The sequence below is a fragment of the Nicotiana tabacum genome, chromosome 6, assembly GCF_000715075.1.
Source record: "Nicotiana tabacum cultivar K326 chromosome 6, ASM71507v2, whole genome shotgun sequence".
NCBI classification, from domain to species: Eukaryota; Viridiplantae; Streptophyta; class Magnoliopsida; order Solanales; family Solanaceae; genus Nicotiana; species Nicotiana tabacum.
The window spans coordinates 56918242-56936684 of record NC_134085.1 but is presented as its reverse complement, the minus strand read 5'-3'; the positions used below and the strand labels follow the sequence as shown (position 1 = coordinate 56936684).

Below are 18443 nucleotides of genomic sequence, written 5' to 3'. Positions count from 1 at the left end.
TATTTCTTATGGAGCAGTTGGAGCAACAGAGTCTCATAAAATGATTGGGATCCCCTTTATATAGGAAGGGAATTCCAATATAGTACAAAATACATTAATGATAAAGGAGTAGGGATGGGACAGCTCGACATGATGTCCTGTCGCCCTGAGTTGGGTTTAGAATAGTCTGCTAGGCTCTGTCAGTCTTAGCCAAGCGCCTTGGGAATCCCCCTCATCTATAATATAGTCGTTGGTCTGCACTGCCCCGAGGTCGGGCCCCGACGACCCTCGATAGTAAACCTCGACCTCGGTCTCGAACCTTGAGAATCATGTTCGCGGGACATCATAATGACGGGGAAATCGGGCCCCTTGATTTCACCGTACACAAATAGTCTTCATGTTTCTTAGAGTGAAAGTGATAAGAAAAGACCTTGAATTTCTTCCCCCTCTGATACTCTTGCAGCGACATCAGTCAGAGGGTGCCAAGATACGAGGCACACGCAGCCCCTGAAGATTTTCGCATTGACTATGGCAGTTGGCTGTCTCTTGGCCTTCTTCAATGTGCACGCGGGGTTTCTATAAATATTCCCTTTCTTGTTTTCTATAACTCATTGCATTCCCAAACCCTAGGAAAGGTTCGTTCTTCCTTTGCTTTCATTTTCTCTTAGGAACACAACTCTCTTTCTTCTCCCAGAAATTTCTAGAAATGGCAAAAACTTTCGCCTCCGCTTCCCAGGAGGCCGCCTCATCCTCTTCGCTTTTATCTCAAGGTGAAATGACAATGCCCCCTCATGTGGTGGAATGTATTTCAGGATCTTTCGCGATGGCTTCTAATTTCAGGGTCGAGAGACCTTCTTCGAGGTAGGGCACAGCAATCCCATGACTCAGTATATTAGCTCGATAACAGATATCGGAAGAGTGAAAGCTGATTGTCGCTGAGGGGACGCAGTGCTTGTGGAGATCCCTTCTTTGGAGGAGGATATTACGACACACAAAATGGGTTTCCTCAGTATGTACATCTATCCGTTTACTCTAGGGCCGGTGAAGCCATCTTCGCCCCCAATCGACCCCGTGATTCTCAACTTCTGCAAACGATGCCAAGTGACCCTTGTCCAGATTCATCCTTCATTCTGGCGTGTCATTTACATGATCAGGTACTACGTGAACATGATCGGGGAGATGCCCTTCACTCTTGATCATCTAATCTGGATGTACAGCCCCCGTCTCTTCCGTGGGGGTTTAGTCAAACTCCATTGTCGTGCCCCGAGGTCCCTCTTTGTCTGTACCGAGGTGCTCGGAAAGGGGGTATGGATAAGCCGATTTGTCCAAGTTATGACTTCTGACCTGATTTTGGAGGAAAAGATACCGTTCCCCGAGAGGTGGAATGTGGAGCGTGAGTAGACATGCTACCTTGCCTTCCCTCGCTTCCCTCCGGCTATGTTCTTTCAAGCACTTAACATGTATAAAATTTTTTTTGTTACTGCAGCCGCAACAATCTACCCCGGCGCAGTTTCAGACTTCGAAAATTGGGTCGGTCGTCTGTACTCAATTTGCCCGTATGCTGAGCGAGTGTGGAGTGATTTATCCTAGTCCCGGTGGGAAGCCAAGGATCATGGTGAGCCTCTACCCTTACCGTAGTTATCCCTTTCAACATAAATCACTGCAGGCGGTGCTCCCATTCCCTATGCTTGTGAGCATCTAATTTTTGCCCTACATGAAAATAACTCCGAAAAATAGACCAAAATAATTTTAATTAATTTTTTAGGAGTTTTTCTTTTTTTAGTTGCATTTCATGCATTTTTAATATTTTTAGAATCATAACAAAAATTATAAAATTGTCACGTTTTAATTTCATGCCATCTTAGGTTTATTTGCATGTAGGAATAAGTTTTACTAAGCAAAAAATCACAAAAATGGTCATTTTTACATATTTAGATTTTAGTCTTTAAAATTAGCCTTTTTCTTTAGTTTTAAGTCAATTAGTTGTTTAATGTTAGAAATAGATAAAGAATTTTAATTTCTACAAAAATAGATTAATTTTGGATTTAATTAATTTAATTAGAATTTTTAAAATTAAATTAAAGGAAAAGAAAACAAGGAAAGAAAAGGGAGATTAAGCCATTTTGGGTCTAATTTCGGATATGGGCCAATTTGCATGGCCCAATTCCCTCAAAAATACCCAGCCCACCTCTCTAACCTACCCAAATCCCTTACTCTTTAATTAAAACCTAGACTTAGACCTATATAGAGATAAGATTTTTAGACATAAAAAAACCCTTCCTCACCCCTTAAAAGAGGCGCCATTTCCATCAGCTCTAGGCAGCTCCCCCCCTTCTTCTTTCTCTTGATTTTCCTAAAAAAACAAGAGGGGCTCCCCATATCTCCCTCAAAACCAGATCCTTATTTCTTTGGAAAATCGATTTCAGCCAAAAATGGCTGCTTCAAGAAATTCTACTCCCTCCAACTAAAAAAGAAACGCTACTAGCTTTCCCCTTCTCCAAACAAACGGTTGAAACAAAGCTAAGGTTTCAAATGAAGATCTGAAAACACAAAGCTGAAAAAACAAAAGAAGAACTGAGATTTCTAAAAGAAGATTGAAGAAAAATTAATTTTGAAATTCAACTCCTCCTTTTATGGTTTGTACGAGTTGTGGAAGTCGATTTCATGGGTCTGAAATTCTGCTGCTCTACTGCTGATTCACTGCATTGCTGAGCTCCGATTTCTGATGTCGGCCTTTACTCGGCTGTTTTCCCTTTTCTAATTTGAACCTTGTGCAGTTAGGTATGTATTCCTTAAAATGCCTTCAGATCTTGTTTTGGATGTGTAATTCTAGATTTTTTTTAGCCTATTAACTTGTTATTATATGAATATGTGACTATCTCCTAGTTCATTTCTCATGTTGCTATGACATTTGCATTTTGATTTCACATATTCACGTTTTCTGGGTCTGGAACAAAATTTGGAGGGGAGGGAGTCACAAGAGCAGAGAAAAGACAAAAAGCAAAAGCTAAAAAAGTAAAGAGAGGGGGAAAAACAAGAAAAACCTAGATCGGGCAAGGAACAAAAAATGGAAATTAAAGCAAAATTGAGAGAAATATTTTCTTAAAAAACAAGGATGTCGAGGTCGTCCGAGTTCCGCATCCTTTAGCTTCACATATGTTTTCTCTGCTTTTGCGTTGGGTTTTGAGATTTACAATTGTATTGGTTGGTTTATTTGGGATTTCTTCTCTATACATTGGAAAAGTTTCATAACCATATTATACTAAAAGTGGGAAGCCCCCAAGTTAAAAGTTAAATTACTAAAATATCCACAAAAAGTTATCGGACTTTAATACCCTTAGTAAATAAACAAATAATTTCTTTTTATACTCTTTAGTAGTATAATTGTACTTCCAATATAAACAGAAATGTATAAAAGGGTAAACGAACTCATAATAAATAACCTAAATCATGATAAGGGCGTTTTGTCTCTTCTTGTCCTTATTCTGCTCTTGAGAATCATCACCTATTTGAAACTACTACAATAAACAGATCGAGCACTCCCATAATGAATATTAATTGCTTGATAATATTGCAATGTCTTTTCCACTACTCTTAATTAATTAGTATAAGGGAGTAACTGCTTAATGCTCCTTTAGAATTTCAAACTAGATTCACTGAAATGTTTGCTTTATGGGAATGTTCCAGATGGAATAGCAACAGTTATGTTTGATGCACATTGTTATATAAAAAGACAAAACCTACTAAACCTGAAATATCTCAACAATGACAGCGGATATGGGCATGGAGATAAAAGTGGAGACTTTTGATGTGTTTCTATAGTCCCATATAAATCTTGCTATATATCAATTAATCTCTCCACATATTTCTATGAAAGATGGACATGAAGTAGTAAAAATCACTTGAGCCCATAAAAAGAAGTGGCTTTAGTGCTAAGCTGATATACCGCTCAATGATTCAAACAATGATTAGATGGCAAGTCATGCAATTAAAGAAAATACATGTAGATAGCAGAAGCAGTGAACCAACTCTATCACTATTGTGCTAAATTTGGTCTATGTTGAATGACCATCGTCAGATATAATAATTTGCAACATTTTAGATCAATAATCTGATTTTGCATTAATATATCGAATGAATTTGGTCTATATTGAGATATGCATTGCAATTCCTCAAATTCTCACATGACAGAAGTTTGAATTCGAGAATTACCACTTTCTCTCTTCTCTCTCCATTGCTCATAGGTAAAAAAATTAGAGATGAAATTCCCATATATAGATGAAAAAAACAATAGTGTTGATGACTTTTTATGCCTTTTATCCAAACAAGTTAATTTCTATAAGGTATTAGCCTGAAGAGTTGTAGAGGAATTAGGACAAATCTAATTAGGAAATTTTAATGGTGTGCAATATAATTTGAGTTTTTTTTTCATTTGTGTTGTCCAATGTGTATTTAGCTTTTATCATATTATACTACTATTATATCTTTTTTTGATGTCAGTAAAGTGCATAAATGTCACCGTAAATTTGTTACTGTTGACAAAGAATGCAGAAAGCTATCAATTTGATGATTTTACTTTTGCAACATTATAGAGTAGACAAATCGAGTGGTTGTATGCAAGAAGATAAAATCGTGTTTTACTTTTTACACCTGTGAAGTTTAATTTACACTTATGATTAGCAATACTATATTCTCTGATTTTGATAAGGTAGTAGGTTTTGAAATAAAAAATGAATTAAAATTGCTAAAAGTGAAGTTGGTCATGGTCTCATGTACAAAGGTTAACAACGAAATTTGTTTTAATTGATAGGATAACGATTAAAAAATATATCAGAGGTTGTATTAAGGATATGTTAAAAAAAGGGCATCCCGACGAACTAAGCTTCCGCTATGTGCAAGGTGGGGGAAGGACAGAACCACAAAGGTCTATTGTATGCAGTGTTAGCCTGCATTTCTGCAAGAGGTTGTTTTCACGGCTTGAACCTGTGACTTTCTTGTCACATGGCAGCAACTTTACCAGTATTAAGGATATGTATTAATGCTAATATTTGTTTAATTTAATTTCAAATTTGTAGCTCAATCGAATTTTTAGAATATTTATACATAAATTTATTACTATAAATATATAATATGCGAATATTGATATGGGATACACGTGCAACGCACGTGCCCAGATACTAGTATTGATAAAAAGGGAGAAACTCCAGAATTTTCAGCTTCATATTTCATGGTCTAGTACTTTCTTGGCTCAACCATGGTATGTGCCTTTTGGTTGCTATCGTATTAATTTTTCTCTCTAAATAAATACATATTATGTCAAACTTAAGATGAATAGTTGAGGATATTACTAGAATTAAAGTTGTCCTGCGTGCTTTGACTTTTTGTTTCCTTGTAATGCAATTCTGCATGATTAATTTGCCTATCTAGTTGTAAAATTTCTCCTTTGAGTTGCTTAGAATTCTTTTTAACCAAGAACAAATGCTTCTACAAAATGGGTTTGAATTGAGTTCTCTATTGGCTTTTGTTGCTAAATCATGTAGAATATCTTTGTCTCAGTCAAGTTTTATGTCTGGTTCTTGAATTGTTTGAAAAATAGGGTAGTAGACTAACACTGCCTCTCTAATCAAAATCTCTCATAACTCACTGACTCTTTACATTTAATCGAGATTTTACGAGATAAGCAATAATTATGAATATCGTAGCTTGCTTTAAGCGCGATTAATTTTAAATCATCACGGCTATGGGTACGGTTCCCGTGGTATAGTCATTGTCACGACCCAAACTGGAGGGCCATGAGTAGCACCCGACCATACTTACCGAGCACCAACGTGCATTTTATCTAACCTTTTTTATTATCTTTTAGGGTTGACGAGATCAATATAAATGGTAGACATGGATCATGGACAACCAACAATAAAATATGATGGCATGAACATACATAGCAGGGGATGACCAGACAATCAAGAAATTACATATAAGGTACGAGTTACCACGCTACTATGAAAGACTATACAACAAAAACCAGTCGACAAGGCATACCAAACTATACATGAGTCGACATTTGTCTATGAGCCTCTATAGGAACATAAGTACTGCAACATAGCCGGAACAGTGCCCCGACATACCCATAATATCTACAACAAAAATGCATACCAAGAGACAAGTCCGAAGAAGGGATCTCACCAATCACCGCTGAACTGGACAGCCTATTGTGGTGGGGGAGCTGCACCTGCCTGTCTATCAGGACCTGCAGCACGACATGCAGCGTCCACAAACAAAAGGACGTCAGTACGAATAAAGTACTGAGTATGTAAGGCAGGGAACCATAAATACGAACAGTAATGTTAGTAGGGATAGAGAATATACAACCTGGAACATTTGAGTACCTCTGAGGGCTACTGACATGAAATGCATGATACATATGTATGTATACATAAACTTTTAAAACATATGCCTCTGTGGGCATCATCATCATCATATCGTACCCAGCCATAATAGGCTTGGTAAAAATGTACCCAGCCGTCATAAGGCTCGGTAGAATCGTACCCGGCCACGTGGAGCTCGGTAAAACCCAACTGATCAGTGGTTGCACAATAGGTGTCGTACCTGGCCGACTATAGCGCGGCTCGGTAGAGTAAAATAGATACATATACATAATGCATGCTCGACTCATGGAATCACATTCTAAACCTTTCGGAGTGACGTAAGGTCGGTATCCTCTGTACACGTTATTAGGAACAACTCTTCATTACGAACCTTATAAGAATCAGGAAGTACCAACAACATTGATAACATAAGAATAAGAGAAGCAACATTAACATCAATCAATCCATAAGAGGGAAAGCAATGTAAGTACTGCTAGCTTCTAAGAGTAGAGTATCTTTGGAAGCTCGTTCATTACATTATGTACAATCGGAGTCGTGCAAAAGAAAAAAAGGGATAGCCTCACATACATTGTATATACTACCCCAATCACAGGCTATTCAATTGTCACAACTCCTTAGTCTACAATAAGAGAAACGATACTATCGTTATCATTTAAGCGTCATAACTATTATGTATCGACCACAACCTATTTTACATTGAAACGGACAGCACCTCCCCTATATATATGACTTAACACCATTCAATCACCAAACAGCCCAAACAACATCAATAATAAACATATTGAGCCTCCCAAAACAGTCCACGCACAACCTAATTGCATCATACATACGACGACCACCGTAGTCGTGTCAAACGACCCGAAAATGTTACGAATAACTATCAGACCACAACCCTACATATATATGGTGTTTCTCCACACCCATCCACCTCAAAAACTCCACAAAATAGTAGTAAAACATGCAGCCCAATAGCAACACAAAACAGTCCGCTACAAGTGAATAACTCGAACTCACGGCTTTCGATCACCATCCCGTGAGTTCTTACATGTATAGAACGAATTACCATGAATTCACAGCAGAGAAAAATGTATGAAAGATGGTAGTAACTTATCTTACTTGTTGTATAACTCAGCCCTTCCCTTGGTTCTTCAAACTCTAGGTTTTACCTTCAAATAGAACTTGAAAGAGAGGGAAAATCGATTAGGGTTTGAGTGGGATTATTGGGGAGGAGTTGTAGGGGTTAACTTTGGTTTTGAGGGTCTGAAATATGGATGAAATAACTGAGTTCATAACCCCTTAAAAGTCCTCTCTTGTCCGACTTAGGTCTTTTAATTTTGTCCTATCATTTTGGCAAGTAGGTGATGCACCTACTTGTCATCTACCAATCTGCGCAGGCTTGCGAAAATATGAATATCTCTATACTCCGAGATCGTATTGACAAATGGTTTAATGCGTTGGAAACTAGACTCGTAGATCTTTAATTTGTTGGGTAGATCACCCTGTAATTACTTGTAAATTAGGATAAAATCTTAGAAACATATAACCTAATGTTTAACTAAAATTATGAACCTAAGTTGCGACAACGTTTGTCGACTTTTGTTTCATAACTCGTTTGACTTCAAGACTTATGATACGGATATTATATGATTCAAATACCTTAATACATGACCTCTTGAGTGTATTAATAACCTCTAGGTTTACCTGAAAATACGAGTTACAACATCCTTGATTCGTTTAACTTCTAATACTTGTTAATCACCCTTATACAGCCTTGTATCACTTAAGACCAATAGGATTAACTTCTTATCATCTCAAAGGTAATTCCTTCTTGGATTTATGTTATCTAATATATGGCATGAACTAACGCGTGTCGATATGGATTATAACACCCTTCCCCCCTAGGAACATTCGTCCTCGAATGTAGGGGTTCATAGGGAGTTTAAATCATCGTGGATTCCGGCCAAGTTTCTCCCATAAATAGAGGATAGACGTGCAAGCGGTTAACTCAACGTATGACCTTACAAGAGTATGCAAAGCATTATGGACATGTACATTATCTGCATATCGCCATTTTGTATTAAGGAAGAGTATTCTCAAGTTATTGCTTACCTCATAGAGCCATTTCACCTTCCAATGTATCATGTGTTCCACCAGCATCCTTGTTATCTTCATTCTGGAATAGGTACGGGTATTTAGACTTCATCTCCTCTTCTGTTTCCCATGTTATTTCTTCCATATTCTTGTTTCTCTACAATACTTTGATGGAAGCTACATCTTTTGTTCTCAGCTTGCGGACTTGTCGATCTAATATAGCCACTGGTACTTCTTCATATGATAGGTCCTCTATAACCTGTATCTTTAATAGGGAAGACTCGAGAAGGGTCTCCAATACATTTCCTCAACATAGATACATGGAATACCGGGTGGACAAATTCCAATTCGGATGGCAATTCTAACTCATAAGCAACCTGTCCAATCTGTCGAAGAATTTTATACGGCCCGATATACCTTGGACTCAGCTTACCTTTCTTCCCAAAATGCATAATACCCTTCATTGGTGAGATCTTCGGGAAAATCCAATCACCAACCTCAAACTCCAGATCTCGATGTCGGACATTGGAATAAGAGTTTTGCCTGCTTTGTGCCGTCCTCAATCGCTCCTGTATCACTTTCACCTTCTCAATAGCTTGGTGAATCAAATCTGGCCCATATAATTATGTTTCACTGACTTCGAACCATCCCACTGGTGATCTACATCTTCTCCTGTATAGTGCCTCGTATGGGGCCATTTTAATACTGGAATGGTAGCTATTATTGTAGGCGAATTCTATGAGTGGAAGATGGTCATCCAAATTTCCCTTAAATTCTAGAACACATGCTCGTAGCATATCTTCCAGTATCTGAATGGTACGTTTAGCCTGTCCGTCAGTCTGCGGATGAAATGCAGTGCTGAGATTCACTTGTGTGCGTAAACCCTTCTGAAAAGACCTCCAAACATTAGCTATAAATTGAGCTCCTCAGTCTGATATAATAGATACCGGCACACCATGAATCCTAACATTCTCCTTGATATACAACTTCGCATAATCTTCAGCCGTGTAAGTTGTCTTAACTAGCAGAAAATGGGCACATTTTGTAAGTCGATCGATTATCACCCAGATGGAGTCAAACTTATGATAAGAGTGAGGTAATCCAATAATGAAGTCCATATTAATCACCTCCCATTTCCAGGTCGGAATCTATATATTCTGAAGCAATCCACCGGGTTTCTGATGTTCTATCTTTACTTGTTGACAATTGGGACACTGGGCTACAAATTCTGCAATAGACTTCTTCATGTTATCCCACCAATACTGCTCCTTGACATCATGATACATCTTTGTCGAGCCGGGATGGATGGAATATCGGGATTGATGAATCTCATTCATAATCTTCTCTCGCAACCCTGCCACATTAGGCACACATAATCAGCCCTGGTATCTCAGTGCCCCATCTCTTCCGATCTCAAAAGCCATACTTTTACACTGATGAATGCTCTCTCTTAATCATACTAAGATAGGATCTTCATATTGCCGTGCTTTTACCTCGGCTACCAAAGATGATTTTGATGTATTCTATACAGTAACACCTCCGTCATCAGAGTCTAACAATCTGATTCTCATATTGGCTAGCTGATGAAGCTCTTTAGTCAACCCTCATCTACCTACCTCAATATGTACTAAACTTTCCATTGATTTATGGCTAAGAGCGTCTGCCACAACATTGGCTTTACCGGGATGATACAATATCTCGACGTCGTAGTCTTTCAGTAATTCAAGCCACGTACGCTGCCTCAAATTCAACTCTTTCTGCTTGAAGATGTATCGTAAACTCTTGTGATCTGTGTAGATGTCAACATGGATGCCGTATAAGTAGTGACGCCATATCTTCAAAGCATATATTACTGCAGCCAATTCCAAATCATGGGTTGGATAATTCTTTTCATGCTTCTTCAATTGTCTTGATGCATAAGCAATCACCTTCCCACGCTGCATCAACACGCACCCCAAACCTATACCTGAGGCATCACAATATACCACATAACCTTCTGTTCCTTTAGGGAGAGTGAGTACTAGTGCGGATGTCAATCGATTCTTCAGCTCCTGAAAACTACGTTCACAAGTGTCAGACCACTGGAACTTGGTAGCTTTCTGTGTTAACTTAGTCAATGGTGATGATATAGAGGAAAACCCTTCTACAAACCGCCTATAATATCCTGCTAGCCCTAGGAAGCTGCGGACTTCTGATGGTGTTGTAGGTCTCGGCCAATTCTTTACTGCATCGATCTTCTGAGTGTCGACACTAATACCCTCGTCAGATATCACATGGCCAAGGAACGCTACTGAGTTCATCCAAAATTCACATTTGGAGAGCTTAGCATATAACTTACGATCCTGAAGCATATGTAATACTATCCACAAGTGGCCCGCATGTTCTGCCTCCGAACGAGAATATACTAGAATGTCATCAATGAATACAATCATGAACACATCAAGATAAGGCCTAAATATAGTATTCATGAGATCCATAAAAGCTGTTGGGGCATTTGTTAGCCCGAACGACATCACCAAGAACTCAAAGTGCTCGTATCTTGTCCGGAAGGCCGTCTTTGGAATATCCTTCTCCTTAACCCTCGCCTGATGATACCCTGAACGTAAATCAATCGTGGAGAAATACTTGGCACCCTGGAGTTGGTCAAACAGGTCATCAATTCTTGGAAGTGGATACTTGTTCTTTATAGTAAACTTATTCAACTGTCGATAGTCGATACACATCTGTAACAACCCGTCTTTCTTCCGCACGAATAGGACTGGTGCACCCCAAGGTGAAGTGCTAGGTCTAATGAAGCCCTTATCCAGCAAGTCCTTCAACTGCACCTTCAACTCTCGCAACTCTGCCGGGGCCATTATGTATGGAGGGATAGAGATCGGTTGAGTGTCAGGCAACACATCAATGCTAAACTCAATCTCCCTTTTAGGAGGAAGGCCTGGGAGTTCATCTGGGAAAACATCTGGGAATTCGTTGACCACGGGGATTGATTGTAAAGTAGGCGATTTCTCCTCCGCATCCCTAACGCGAATGAAATGATAAATGTAACCTTTTGAGATCATTTTCCTTGCCTTAAGATAGGAAATAAACCTACCTTTTGGTGTAGCAATATTCCCTTTCCATTCAATGATGGGTTCACCAGGAAATTGAAACCTAACCATCTTCGTACGACAGTCAACATTTTCATAGCATGAGGCCAACCAGTCCATTCCCATTATCACATCAAAATCAACCATTTCTAACTCAAATAAATTTGCCGAGGTTTGACGACTACAAATCATCACAGTGCAACCTCTATATACCCTTCTAGCAATCACAAAATCTCCTATTGGAGTAGATACCGCAAGGGGTTTACTTATCAATTCAGGTTCAATACCAAACTTATTAGCACAAAGGATATAACATATGATAATGTAGATCCCGGATCAATCAACGCATATACATCGTAAGAAAACACAGATAATATAGCTATAACAAAATCTGGAAACGACTCGAGATCCTGTCGACCTACTAGAGCATAGGTTCGATTTTGACCACCACTTAAACTCGGCACTGCACCTCTACCTCTACCATGACCTGTCGACTACTGAAAACCCCGTGCTGGAGGTCGAACTGATGAGGAAGAAGCAGACACAGATCCAGTCGGCTGAGCCATACCATCACCTCCGCTGTTAGGACAATCCCGCATCATATGGCCAGGCTATCCACAAGAATAACATGCATCATAACCTCGACGGCACAATCCAAAGTGGGCCTTGCTGCACTGATCACAACATCGTGTTGTGGGTCTCATCTGACTAGTATCCCTGTGATGTTGCGAGCCTGATGCCTGCGAACTCTGACTTGGACCAGAATGGGTAAATCGATCATATTGAGGCCTCCAAAACTGTGGACGAGAACTAGCTACAGGTGGCACCAAACTCCTCGAAGACTGGGGCCTGACGTTGCCTCTAAAATCATTAGAATACCTTGCAAATCTCGCCCTCTTTTGCTGGCCCCTATCTTGCTCCCTATCTTCCCTCTGCTGGCGCTTACGATCCTCTAGGGTCTGGGCATAAGCCTGAATACGGGAAATATCCAAGCCGTCCACCAAGGAGGCTGTCGTGCACTCATTTATCAGATGTGGTCCCAATTCGTTCACGAACAAATGCACCCTATCACTCATCTCGGCCACCATATGGGGAGCATACCTTGCTAAAGAATCGAACTGCATACTGTACTCTCGCACACTCATATTACATTGTCTAAGGTTCAAGAACTTATCAGCTCTAGCTCGTCGTATGTCAACTGGCAAGTAGTGACGAAGAAAGGCCTCAGAAAATTCCTTCCACACAGCTAGAGGAGCGTTCGGACCCCTGGATCTCTCCCAACTATCATACCAGAGAACCGCTAAATCCCGTAGCCAATAAGAAGCCAACTCTACTGCCTTTGTATCACTAACATGCATAACCCGCAGTGTACGATGAACCTGGTCAATAATAGTCTGTGGGTCCTCCTTGGGGTCTGATCCGGTAAACACTGGAGGGTCTAAATTAATAAAATCACGAACTCTCGTACTAACTGGTTTATCAGCAGCACCTGTATTCTGCCTCTGAGCCTGAGTAGCTACCAAGCTAGTTAATAACTGCAATGCACTACGCATATCCTGGTCTGTAGTGCCAGACAGAGGAATTGGAGGTGCTGGGTGCCTCCTAATATCCTATGGAGGAGACGGGGTAGATGAGGTATGAGATGACATCTCACTTTCAGCCTCACTTTAGCCTGCTCTGGCTTGGGGCACCTGACTGGTACCCCCTCCCGCAGCTGTATCAAGCAGTCTACTAATTGTTTGCTTCCTAGTCGAAGGCATCGCTGAAAGAAAACAAGGTGAATATTAGAGACGAACACTTACGACTCAACTCTACGCACGATCTAGATTCAGGAAGAAGGTAACAACCCTAGATGTCATGTAGCCTCTTTATTATAAATGTGGCGCGCTACACATCCATAATCAAGACTCTACTAGACACGGCTCATAGACAATCCCTAGGACAGACTTGCTCTGATACCAAGTTTGTCACGACCCAAACTGGAGGGTCATGACTAGCACCCGACCATACTTGCCGAGCACCAACGTACATTTTATCTAACTTTTTTTATTATCTTTTAGGGTTGACGAGATCAATATAAATGGTAGACATGGATCATGGACAACCAACAATAAAATATGATGGCATGAACATACATAGCAGGGGATGACCAGACAATCAAGAAATTACATATAAGGTACGAGCTACCACGCTACCATGAAACACTATACAACAAAAACTAGCCGACAAGGCATACCAAACTATACATGAGTCGACACTTGTCTATGAGCCTCTATAGGAACATAAGTACTGCAACATAGCCGGAACAGTGCCCCGACATACCCATAATATCTACAACAAAAATGCATACCAAGACCACGACAAGTCCGTAGAAGGGATCTCGCCAATCACCACTGAACTAGACAGCCTATTGTGGTGGGGGAGCTGCACCTGCCTGTCTATCAGGACCTGCAGCATGACATGCAGCGTCCACAAATAAAAGGACATCAGTACGAATAAAGTACTGAGTATGTAAGGCAGGGAACCATAAATACAAACAGTAATGTAAGCCGGGATAGAGAATATATAACCTGGAACATCTGAATACCTCTGAGGGCTACTGACATGAAATTCATGATACATATGTATGTATACATAAACTTTTAAAACATATGCCTCTGTGGGCATCATCATCATCATATCGTACCCAGCCATAATAGGCTCGGTAAAAACGTACCCGGTTGTCATAAGGCTCGGTAGAATCGTACCCGGCCACGTGGAGCTCGGTAAAACCCAACTGATCAGTGGTTGCACAATATGTGCCGTACCTTGCCGACTATAGCGCGGCTTGATAGAGTAAAATAGATACATATACATAATGCATGCTCGACTCATGGAATCACATTCTAAACCTTTCGGAGTGACGTAAGGTCGGTATCTTCTGTACACATTATTAGGACCAACTCTTCATTACGAACCTTATAAGAATCAGGAAGTACCAACAACATTGATAACATAAGAATAAGAGAAGAAACATTAACATCAATCGTTCCATAAGAGGGAAAGCAATGTAAGTACTGCTAGCTTCTAAGAGTATAGTATCTTTGGAAGCTCGTTCATTACATTATGTACAATCGGAGTCGTGCAAAATAAGAAAAGGGATAGCCTCACATACCTTGTATATACTGCCCCAATCACAAGCTATGCAATTGTCACAACTCCTTAGTCTACAATAAGAGAAACGATACTATCGTTATCATTTAAGCGTCATAACTATTATGTATCGACCACAACCTATTTTACGTTGAAACGGACAGCACCTCCCCTATATATATGACTCCACACCATTCAAAACAATCACCAAACAGCCCAAACAACATCAATAATAAACATATTGAGCCTCCCAAAACAGTCCACGCACAATCTAATTACATCATACATACGACGACCACCGTAGTCATGTCAAACGACCCGAAAATGTTATGAATAACTATCAGTCACCAACCCTACATATATATTGTGTTTCTACACACCCTTCCACCTCCAAAACTCCACAAAATAGTAGTAAAATATGCAGCCCAGTAGCAACACAAAACTGTCCGCTACAAGTGAATAACTCGAACTCACGGCTTCCGATCACCATCCCGTGAGTTCTTACATGTATAGAACGAATTACCATGAATTCACAGCAGAGAAAAATGTATGAAATATGGAAGTAACTTACCTTACTTGTTGGATAACTCAGACCTTCCCTTGGTTCTTCAAACTCTAGGTTTTACCTTCAAATAGAACTTGAAAGAGAGGGAAAATCGATTAGGGTTTGTGTGGGATATTTGGGGAGGAGTTGCAGGGGTTAACTTTGGTTTTTAGGGTCTGAAATATGGATGAAATAACTGAGTTAATAACCCCTTAAAAGTCCTCTCTTGGCCGACTTAGGTCTTTTAATTTTGTCCTATCATTTTGGCAAGTAGGTGATGCACCTACTTTTCATCTACCAATCTGCGCAGGCTTGCGAAAATATGAATATCTCTATACTCCGAGATCGTATTGACAAACGGTTTAATGCGTTGGAAACTAGACTCATAGATCTTTAATTTGGTGGTAGATAACCCTGTAATTCTTTGTAAATTAGGAGAAAAGCTTAGAAACATTTAATCTAATGTTTAAGTAAAATTATGAACCTAAGTTGCGACAACGTTTGTCGACTTTTGTTTCATAACTCGTTTGACTTCAAGACTTATGATACGGATATTATATGATTCAAATACCTTAATACATGACCTCTTGTGTGTATTAATAACCTCTAGGTTTACCAGAAAATACGAGTTACAACATCCTTGATTCGTTTAACTTCTAATACTTGTTAATCACCCTTATACACCCTTGTATCACTAAAGACCAATAGTATTAACTTCTTATCATCTCAAAGGTAATTCCTTCTTGGATTTATGTTAGCTAATATATGGAATGAACTAACGCGTGTGGATATGGGTTGTAACAGTCATGATACATAATCTCCAATTCGGGTGTGCATTTCAAGTGACCCGATCATAGCAACTTCGAATTATAATAAAAATAAACATATCACGAATCGCGGGTGTATTTCATGTAGCGTGGTTTGCGGTGTGTTCCAAAATGGCAAGAGTACGACAATCGTAACTTGTTCAAGAAATAATTCCATAACTTTTTAAAAGCGGTTAAAATAATTAAAAGACGGTTATAAAGCTAAAATGCACAATAGGTTTAAAACATGTAATTAATCAGAAAATATGCCAATATTAACAGTTTAAGCGACCGTGCTAGAACCATGGAACTCGGGAATGCCTAATACTTTCTCTCGGGTTAACAGAATTACTTATGTAGAATTTCTGGTTTGCGAACTTTTAAAAAAAATAAAAATTTCCTCGATTTGGGATTTTAAAATAAACCGGTGACTTGGGACACCAAATAGACTATTCCAAATGGCGACTGATAAATTAAATAATTCTATTTCGAATAATGTCACTTTAATTGGAAAAACTTCCATATACCCTCCCTCGGGGCGTAAAAAGTAGGTGTGATAGCTCTGGCGACTCTGCTGGGGAATATAACCCAGAACTTTCGGTTCAGAGTTCAAGAATTCGAGCTTAGAATAACTGTTATAATTGGCTTTATTTATTATATGATTTGTACATGTTTGAGCCTAATATGCTAAATGTCGCGTTTTACCGCTTTGATATTGTTTGGACTATATATAAATTGTTACGAAACCCTCTTCTCTCTGAGTCTTCTAAATCATCTGGGAAGTGTGCACTTCGTGTGACTTCTTTTCTGTTAGTGTCATATCCCAATTTTAGAACGAGGTTCGGACAAGTTACAAAGCCAATGAAGCTTTTGTATTCCCAGTACGCTTCCCCCCTCGGCTCGAGCTGTCCGCTCAGGTAAGCCAGGTCTAGAACAATACACCCAGGTTTTTAAACCTAGAATAACATAACCTCATACCGGATCCCTAGTAGGAACGTTTGTTTGCATCACGTGCATCTGACTTTGGGGACACAACACAGGGGTTGGGTCCGTCTAGGACAGGTATACCCAAATTAAAAAAAGACCATCCTGATGCATCTTACATGCTACTTGCGCATCTGTTTGTTTCGGCTTGCATGTTGATCGGCTTCTAGAATAGGGAAAGAAAATCAAAAAAAATCAAAGAAAAAGAAAAAAAGAAATGAAAAGTTAGAGGTAGGTATTTAGAAAATTCTGAAATTCTACCGAAATTCTGAAAAAAAGAAAACTCATTTCAAAATGAACCAAAATGTTCAAGTGCCATGTTTCCATGTTCCGTCAAAACTGACCGAACTACGCGAGTCTGATTCTAATCGGATGTGAGATACGTAGACAAACCTCATCGGTTCAGCCCTAATTTTAAAAAAAAAATCCAAAAATAATTTCCTTTAATTCCGTCTTTAGAAGCATTTCCTTAGAAAATTCAAAAAAAAAAAGATTTTTAAACTCAAAAAAATAGTTTCCTTCTTTCTGAAGTCTTTCATATGAAAAAAAAATAAAATAAAAAATCAATCAAAAATCAAGATCCAAAATACGGGTTTCCTTTATTTTGAAGTATTTTTCTCAAAAATTCAAAAAAAAATATTTTCCTCGTTTAAAAGTCTTTCTTTAAAAAAAAGGTTGAAAAAAATTGAAGTCCAAAAATATTTTCACTTTTCTTTAGAAGTGCTTTCGTAAATAAATAAAAAATTCAAAAAATCCAAAATATTTTCTTAAAAGTCTCTCTTTCGAAAATTAAGATGCAACATCCAAAATCCAAAAGTATTTTCTTTCTTCTTTAGAAAAAGAGAAAACAAATGAAAATTCAAACAAAAACTATTTTCCTTTAACTTTTAAAATTCCCAAAGTTCAAATCAAAAGCAAATGAATTTTAGAAGTCTTTCTTTCAAAAAATAAAAGAAAACATTAGCATCAAAAATTCAAAAAATATTTCCTTTCTTCTTTTAAAGCATTTCTTTCGAAAATTCCAACAAAAAAAAACAATTTTTTTTCTTTTTCTTAAAGCTTTCATGGTTTGAGTTTTATACAAAGTAAACAAAAAAAAGATTTAGTTTATTTACTCTATTCTCAATCTTCCCGAACTACGGAAGATCTGATTCATGCGGCGTCTTGATACGTAGGCAATCCCCATCGGATTCGATCATAGCCATAAATAAATTGAGTGAAAAATAAACTAAAAAAAAGTTGAGTAGAAAAGAAAGAAAAAAGTGAAAAAAAAGAAAAAGAAAAAAAAAAGAGTGACATAAAATAAAAGAATGACAAAAACAAAAAAATAAAAGAGAAAAAGAGAGTTCAAAAATAGAAGTGCGACAAAAACAAAACCAAAATGAAGAGTGATTAGAGAAAAGCGAAAATGAAAAGAGGTGTAGATTAAAAAAGG

The 18443-nt window shown here is 38.6% G+C and overlaps 1 long non-coding RNA gene across 2 annotated transcripts; it reads left to right on the top strand.

The window, feature by feature from the left end:
- Positions 1-2213: 2213 nt before the first annotated feature.
- Positions 2214-6427, top strand: LOC107782977 (uncharacterized). 2 transcript variants are annotated; one of them, XR_012710374.1, is made up of 2 exons: positions 2214-2760; positions 5843-6427. It is a non-coding gene; the product is annotated as an uncharacterized LOC107782977 (long non-coding RNA). The 2 variants fall into 2 exon arrangements; XR_001647370.2 differs by lacking the exon at positions 5843-6427 and adding an exon at positions 4790-5493.
- Positions 6428-18443: the final 12016 nt, after the last annotated feature.